At 38.8% G+C, this 8,930-nt stretch overlaps 1 pseudogene; it reads left to right on the forward strand.

Moving 5' to 3' along the window:
- Positions 1-4: 4 nt before the first annotated feature.
- Positions 5-7,795, forward strand: LOC120519514 (annotated as a pseudogene).
- The last annotated feature ends 1,135 nt before the right edge of the window (positions 7,796-8,930 follow it).

Raw genomic sequence — 8,930 nt, forward strand, 5'->3', positions numbered from 1 at the left:
ACAACCTGGCTGTTCTGACTTGATAGTTGCAGTTATTTGCTGCCCTTTGAAATGGACTATATGTGGTGAAAGAGTTGTCCTGGAGCTTTGGTCAGCTGCTCTGTTCTTCAGTCAACTATTTGGAACTGTGTCTCTCACGTGTCTACAAATGCATTACTGGCATTTGCTGTTGACAGGTTAGTGGGAATCTGTGGCATTGTGTATTTCAGCCTGCTGCCCAGTTGATGGTTGAACTGAGATTTAAATATTCTAAAGAGTTACTTTATAGTTCAGAACTGAAATAAGATAAAACAAATAATGTAAGTGGCTTCTGCAGATACTGTAATTATCACTTTAAGGATATTCCAGAATTACACTAATTGTATACACCCAGTTTAATGATGATAAACAAAGTACACAGCAATGACTGACATTCATTAATGGTTCTCTGCATCATTCCATGTGCACCTCACAACTTTATTACCATCAGCGTCCTTCACATACTTGATTATTTATTCCTACAGTCTTCTATTACACTTCATACTTCAGTATCCAGACTTGTAGCAGAGAATCTTAAATGGCTCAAAGTGCACTGGATAAATACAGATTGGACACTTGTCAATCTAAAAAAATATAAAATTATTGACTCAGTTTTCATGTAACATGTCTTTTTTTTCTAAAGACAGAGAGACACAACCACACAGTCTGTTATTATTATGGCGTACAATTAATATAATATAGACTAGCAACTTGATGCGCGTACGCTGCGCGTTGGATGACCACAGTTGAAGGACTCAATCGTGGACCTCTCGTCGGGTGTCTCATTGGCATGCTTTTGCCTCTTTCTTTCGCGATCACGGCGTAATCTGTCTTCTCTCTCTGTAGGGGTTTCAGTTGCGTTTCGTTGTGCGGCAGAGACACGTCGTTGAGCTAATCTGTGTGAATGCGGAGTGTCCGTTTCTTGCGAGCGACTGTCACGCCTTTGCCTCTTTGCTTCGTGATCACGCTGTAATGTGTCCTCTCTCGCAGCAGCAGGTTTAGCTGCGTCTCGTTTCGGCATTGTTCCGTAAGTTCTCCTCCGTACAAGTGCACATGGGTAGCTGAAGACAGAAAGGCATAGTGGGCATAGTGAAACACATGAATTGGTGACCAGGGGTACCATCCGACTCAGATGTGGGGCTCTAAATACTCAAGTGCACATGTTATTTATAATTTAATTTTTTTTTTTGTTATGAACTTCCCCAAAAGCGTTGATCCCTGTAAATAGTTAATAGTATATGAACAGTATAATCTAGTACGGGCGTTAATTTGCGTCACACCTCATAACCTGCATACACCACGTGTTTGGCTGTAACGCCAGAAGCGCGGTGGACGCTGTAAGGGTAGGTTGTGGTTTCTGTTTCTTTCGTGATTTTTTTATTTCATTTTATTGATTATTTTATAGGCAGAGGGAGAAGACGTTAATGTGACACTCTGTCTATTTCTTTACTTTTGTTTTAAAAGATTTTCAGGAACAGGAAAAATAAAAGCAAAAGGAAAGAACGGAGTGGGTAAGCTTAGGAATTCTGAGAGGGGACGGACTTGGGCTACGCTGCGGCTATACAGCCAAAAGGAACGCGGACCAGGACATGGACACGGCGCTGGGCTTTTATTATATAGATAATTAAATCAGAAACACTCACATAGTATACCACCACAATCATGAAGGAGTGTACTACATTGTAGAATGTGGCATTTTTCAAGAATCTATAAAATTATATACAGTATGTGTAAAGCTGTTTCATATTGATTTGGCTAGTAATTCACAGCAGTCTGGACCATTAGAATGAACTGCTGCTGAGAAAACAGTGGAGCAAATGAAAACATGAATGTGACTGCACATGTCTGCCAATGGGCCTTGCTTTCAAGTCACAGCTTTTTAATCTGATCGTGCAGTCATACAAGTCATCATCTTGGTATAGATGCAGCTATCTGTACCCAAAGAAAGGGCTCTTTTTATAGCAACTAATAAGATCATTAGAATTTGACAAACATGAGGAGACCATTCAGCCCATTAACCTTGTTTGTGTAGCTAATAACTACATGATCCCAATATCTCATCCAGATACTTCTTAAAGGCTGTCAGGGCTTCTGCTTTAATTACATGTCTTGGTAATTCTTACAGATTCCCACCTCTTTAGTCCTAAAATCACTTCCTCTTGATTTCACAGGTGTCCTCAAACCATGTTTTCAATTTCAGTCAGCCAGCTTCCTGGACAGGACTGCAAACTAATTTTAAGATTTGTTCATTTTCTAGAGCTGGACACATATTCATTCTTTACTGGATGCTGAATTCTCCTCATGAGTGAGGGGGGGAGCAGATGGTTTAGGGAGGGTCAAATGGAATAGTCTTTCAATTACATCCACACTCCAGAGATATTTGACCAGCATCGGACTGGCATTTTAATTAGTTTAGCCATCTATCCATTGCTGTCAAAATAAACTCAAAACATAAAGATCCATTACTCAGTAAAGCCATACAACTATTATTAAAGCATTTTAGTCTACTTTAGGGACACAGGAACCAGAGGCTATTCTACTGTTCCAGCTGCATCAAGCACAAGTTAGAAACAATCCTTCTTCCCTGAATAAATGGGTTTTAAAAGTGGGGAATTAGATCAAAGATGTAATTGTGTATATTAACTAAAAGAAGAGATGTTTATATTTCTTTAGTCAGGAAAGGATGCAAATGAAAGCAAAGAATAAAAAATTAGAAGTGCCAGCATTTCAATTTAGCCGTACTCAATTCATATGCATACTCTGCCACATGAGGCGGGCATTATGCTGCACCAGGAGGAACCCAGGACCCACTGCACCAGCATATGGTCTGACAATGGGTCCAAGGATTTCATCCCGATACCTAATGTCAGTCAAGGTGCCCTTGTCTAGCCTGAAGATGTCTGTGCGTCCCTCCTTGGATATGCCTCCCCAGACCATCACTGACCCACCACCAAACTGGTCATGCTGAACAATGTTACAGGCAGCATAACGTTCTCCATGGTTTCTCCAGACCCTTTCATGTCTGTCATATGTGCTCAGGTTGAACTTGCTCTCATCTGTGAAAAGCACATGTGTGCCAGTGGTGGTCCTGACAATTCTGGTATTCTATGGCAAATGTTAATCGAGCTCCATGGTCCTGGGCTGTGAGCATGGGCCCACTAGAAGACGTTGGGCTCTCAGGCCACCCTCATGTAGTCTGTATCTGATTGTTTGGTCAGAGACATTCAAACCAGTGGCCTGCTGGAGGTCATTTTGTAGGGCTGTGGCAGTGCTCATCCTTGTTCCTCCTTGCCCAAGGAGCAAATACCAGTCCTGCTGATGGGGTAGGACCTTCTATGGCCCTGTCCAGCTCTCCTAGAGTAACTGCCTGTCTCCTGGAATCTCCTCCATGCCCTTGAGACTGTGCTGCAGCAAACATTCTGGCAATGGCACATATTGGTGTGCCATCCTGGAGAGTTGGACTACCTGCAGCAACCTCTGTAGGCTCAGGTATTGCCTCATGTTATCAGTAGTGACACTGACTGTAGCAAATGCAAAACTAGTGAATAAACAGTCAGAAAAAGATGAGGAGGGAAAAATGTCAGTGGCCTCCACCTATTAAACCATTCCTGTTTTGGGGTGATCTCATTGTTACCCCTCTTGTGCACCTGTTGTTAATTCCATTAAAATCAAAGCAGCTGAAACTGTTTAACAACCCCATCTGCTCCTTAACTGACCAGAAATAATAACCCAGATGTTTCATTGACTTGATGCTATACTCTGATTAAAAGTGTTCCTTTAATTTTTTGAGCAGTATATATATATATATTTTTAAAGCACCTCATTTCATTGCTAAGTATCACAATCCACAAGTCCTTCCATTTTCAAAATAAAGCCCACTGTTAATTCTTACATTTGCATACATTGTCAGGTCTGCCGTGTTTATAAACATTCACGCACAGATCACTCCATCCTCGATGTGCCACCTTGCGTGTTCCCTTTCTCGATGTCAAATTGATGCTGGCTGTGTACTTTGTATTCCAAGTGGAAATATCATGTAAGTTTCAGTACTGTGTTTTAGCTAAATGAGATAATGGAGTACTGACAGTTTCAGATTAGTGTTTGATCTTTTACTTGTACTGAAAAATCCTGAATGATTATAATGATTATAATATGTAATCTTTACCTGAAGAAGGGTCTGAGTGGCCTTGAAAGCTTGCATATTGTAATCTTTTAATTAGCCAAAGGTGTCATTTGCTTGGCTTCTCACTAAACACACCAAAGCAGTTTTTTGGCAGTGCATCCTGGGAATTTCACTTTATTTTGTATGTATGATATATATAGACAATACATGCTGTGCACCAAGAATTGTTTTTATTTTTATATTCAATTAAGCTGTGTTAGGCTATATGTGGCTATTGGGTGAAGGGCTGTAGGGATGCATTATCAGGGAGTTGAGGTGATGGGTCCTTAGTGAGAACAAAAGGATTCAGATACCACTTGGCTTAGACTTGGTGGTTATTGTACTGAAAATGCCGATGGTTGTAGTGTTTCCTGGAGTGATGACATTATTCCTTCTCCTGCATTAAATAATCTGTCTCAATATTTCAGAACTCGTTAAATTTATGTCAATGAGCTGAACGCACAGTGATACACTCAGTAGCACAATCTCGGAAGCAGTGTCGGGAGTAACATTCTAAAAGTAAGGTGTGTTATGTTGACCAGTTACTTTTTAAAGTACAGTAATGAGTAACTTAAGCAATACTTATTTTATTGAAGTAAGAATACTTGCATTATTATTATCCCAGCAGTACTGGATATAAGGCTAGAAGCATATGTACTGTTACATCACTCAGCAACGCAACCAAGAAGAAAAGAGTAGTACTAAATCAGAAGAGCAGAAACCTAAAATATCTGTTCAGTCTTAATCTAGCTATTTGCTATAGATATGTTTAAAAGTGTGATCAGTGATTATACAGGAAATCTTTTGATGGCTCAGGTCAGGGAATTATAAAGCGGTGGATGTAATTTACAACACAGTACGTGAAAGACACACATATTTAAAACACATCAAAATTATAAGGTTTGGCAATGTTTCTGTTCAGTTTATGAAGGTTCATATATGGACTTAGCATTTAATAACAAAAAGCTGGCTACTTAAATGTGAATATTTTTATACAAAGAAGAAAAATAACAAAGAAAGTAACACGGTTTTTAATGCATTACATTTTATTATACATAATTATATATACATATTATATATATCATATACATATTATATAACATTTATTTTTATTTTTTCTTATAAGTAATGGGTAATGTAACTAAGTTACTGTTACTCCTTACTCTTCAGGAGACACAGGATTCACGGTGGCCATTGATGTCTGTTTTTTTTTTAACACATTAGAGCATTTCCTGAAGGGAGAACTCCGTAAGTGAACTTGCACGTGTTTTAAGAGCTCAGGTTTCTGCCTTAATTGGGTTACTCACCTTATGCTAGTTTTGTGTGTATGTGTAAACGCACTCATTGATCCAGCTCATAATCTAATTATTACAAAACTATTTAGCACTTGACAAGTCTAATATCAGCATTGCATTGTTTCTCAGGTTTCTTTGATTTATTGCCTGACATGAAGAAGGCTATTTGAGTCGACTGCACACAAACAAGACAAATTATGCATGCAGACATCTGACATGGAAAAAAAAATAATAATCAACTCTTGTGCTTATTGGAGAAAAGTTGTGCAGACAGCACATTGATTTAAGAGATATGGAGATTGCATTTAATTAAACTGCTAAATCATATTTGTGCTGTCTTATTGCAGATAGCTCAGCATTTTCATTGGATTTCATATTATTGTGCTCTTTGTTAATATCGTCTGGTTCTCAGACTATATAAGTAGCCACTGTGGGACCGGCAGCAAGGTTGTCAACTTGGGATTTTTTATTTTAGAGAAAAAATCTATATTTTTTCACTGCTGCATAAATAATATAAAGCCATCAGTGAAGTACAAAACTAGACTATATTTTTGCATCTAAATAATATCCTTCAAATGAACACATACAGAATGTCAGCATTTTATATTGCAGACAGCTGAAATGTAGGGATTTGTATTCTTCCACTCTATAGAAAGTTATATTTATTTTTCATGCAATTTTCTGAAGAAGGAGTGAACTGCAGTTTTTTAAATTTAACTTGGATAGCCCAAGTGTACTGCGAAGAACACCCTTATTGCACTTTTGGTTTTAAAGCAAGGAGCTAGTATTAAAAAATTAAGTTTATCTTGCCTTGGTATGCCAGAATCTGCAAAGCACATCACTTGGACTCTAATTCTGTTTTAAATTGAAGTACCCTCTGTACAGATTTGTATTCTTCCTCAGCATTCTTGTCTCCACTATTTAAGAACAGGCTATTAGGGCAACTACCAGCCATTAAGTGCCCTAGAATGTGATGGACTGGCATTCTGTCAATGTTTGATCCTCTGTGGCTCTCCATGACTCCAAACAAGAATTGCAGATGCAGAAGATGTACAAATAGGTGGGAGTTAATTATACTAAACAAATCATTCATCCATAATTATAATCATGGTCATGTTTTTCCAATGCCAGTTGCTTGGATGTTTTTAACACATGTAATAGCACTCAACACTCGAAACCAGCTTCATTCAACAGTGCCTGTCATCACAGGATTAAGAACTCCTGCAGGGTTGGGGCTCTCATAACAATTCACTGTCCAGATGGTGTGGTTTTATAGATAATTATGCCACAGGCCCAGCACTTGGTCTATGCAAAGAATCCATAGTCAGTATATTATGAAGCTAATGCTATGGGTTGGCCCTGCCTCAGCCCTGACTCCAGACTAGGGTTGGTGTTTACAAATCCCCAAAATCCAACAAGGTAACAGCATATCTGACAAAGTTTGTGTGTATGGTAGGGATTGGAAATTGACAACGATCACCTGGAGTAAGGTCTATTCTGCAAAGCTGAATCTATGAAAACAGCTTGCAAGTTTGGTGAGTTTGTTTCTAAAAATGGTGCATTACAGTTGGCAAAACTGGAAAAATCTCAATGTCTTTTGTGCCTTACGTTTTTACCCTTACCTGCAGGTACCTGGTGATTGTGCATCCATTGAAACCTGCATGAAGTATCAGACAGCTTATTGTGTGCTAGCTGGAGTCTGGCTCATCTCCATTCTCATTGCCCTCCCATCGGCCTACTTCACCACTGAGACCATGTTTGGTACATTCAAGGAAGCTCAGGAGTGACAAACCACAAAGTGTATTGTGTTCAGATTTGGACAGCTGATAAAGCACTCTTTTACAAATCCTACTTTCTTTTCTGTTTGCTGTGGAGTTCTTTCTCCCAGTAGTGGCCATGTCCTGTTGCTACATTCAATATGCGTCAGCTCTGGTTTAGGACCTTCCAGGGATCCAGGCGGACAGCCAGAACGCCTGAGGGCTAGGAGGAAAACGGTTTTGGTCTTAGTGGGTATTCTGACCATGTATATCCTGTGCTGGACACCATACTATACCTTTTCTATTGTCAGGACTTCTTCCCCAGCCTGCTTCTCAAGGTGACTCACTCAGTGTCTCTCTACTATGTGGTTGAATGTTTTGCTATGATTAATAGCGTAATCAATACCATTTTCTTTATCTTCATCAAGAACAACACAGGTAAATATGTCAAAAAGTCCTGGTGGCGATGGAAGCCAGTGCAAGCACCGGAGAAGACGTGGTGGATTGTCCTTCATCATTACAGCCAGGGATTGAGTGATGTGAACAGCTTTTTCTTGAGATAAGGCAACAGACAATCACTTTTTTCTTAACTTTCACGCAACATTGGTTCTTGGAAAGTTGTACATTTTCAATTCTTCCTATATTTATTAAGCAGCTAAACCATTAACAAAACTGGATGCTTGATTCTTCACCAGTCATTCACATCATGGAAACAAGAAAATCTGCAATGACTTGCCTATCCTATAAAGTAAATTATGTGATTCATGGTCTATTTTTGTTTACAGACATTGTGGGCAGATGACTTTTTAATGCTAAGTGACATTTTAAAATTGCACATTCTCTGGCAGTAGAAATTAGAAAAATTATAGCAGTTTACTGTGTGCTTTAATGTGAAGAAGCAATGATGGGTTTGTTATCAGAGCATTCATTGAAATGCCAGCATATCGTATGTGTCTTGTCTTTCTTTTGGCTTGAACCTAAATTTATATACAGTTTACAAAAATAATCACTTCTCAATCCCTTTTAGTGCAAAATCACATCAGCTGCTGGAAATTTTCAATTCCAGTCTAGGTTTTGTACTTTCCGTCACAAATCAACAATTCCAGAAAGGTAATTTTTACCACTTATTAAACATGTAAGAAGTGAAAACAATAGAGAACAGCCACATCAGGATGAGCTAGAAGAGAAAAAACATTAGCATTACACATAGAGTAAGGGGTGAACTCACACTTGGTATTTGTTTCTTACCATGCCCAAGTGTGATTATTCTCCCTTCCCTACTCATCGATTTGGGCCCGCACTCACACTGCACTTAACATTCAGGGCCGAGACGCTTTTGTCATCACCATGCACTTTGTGTAAAGCCAAAACAAGGTCTGAACACGGAGTGATAGCATGCACTTCAAAATGATTTTACTTATTTGTTGTTTTGGAGTATTGTAGGGTAGGATAACGCTCTACCTCTTACAGATTTATTGAGTGTGCAACATAGCGTTTGCTGTTAATCTTACGCGTCACGAGAAGATTTTTACAGAGAATAATGATGTTAATAGGGAGGAATTTGCAGCTTTTTTGCCACTACAATTCCACATTCTTGGTAAGGTTAGAATAAAATCTGTTTTTAACTCAAAAGATGGTAAAAGAAATGAGAATTGTACTATCTGACTTGTTGCATCATTGACATCATATCTGTTTTCT

The sequence above is a fragment of the Polypterus senegalus genome, unplaced genomic scaffold, assembly GCF_016835505.1.
Source record: "Polypterus senegalus isolate Bchr_013 unplaced genomic scaffold, ASM1683550v1 scaffold_9688, whole genome shotgun sequence".
Classification (NCBI taxonomy): domain Eukaryota; kingdom Metazoa; phylum Chordata; class Cladistia; order Polypteriformes; family Polypteridae; genus Polypterus; species Polypterus senegalus.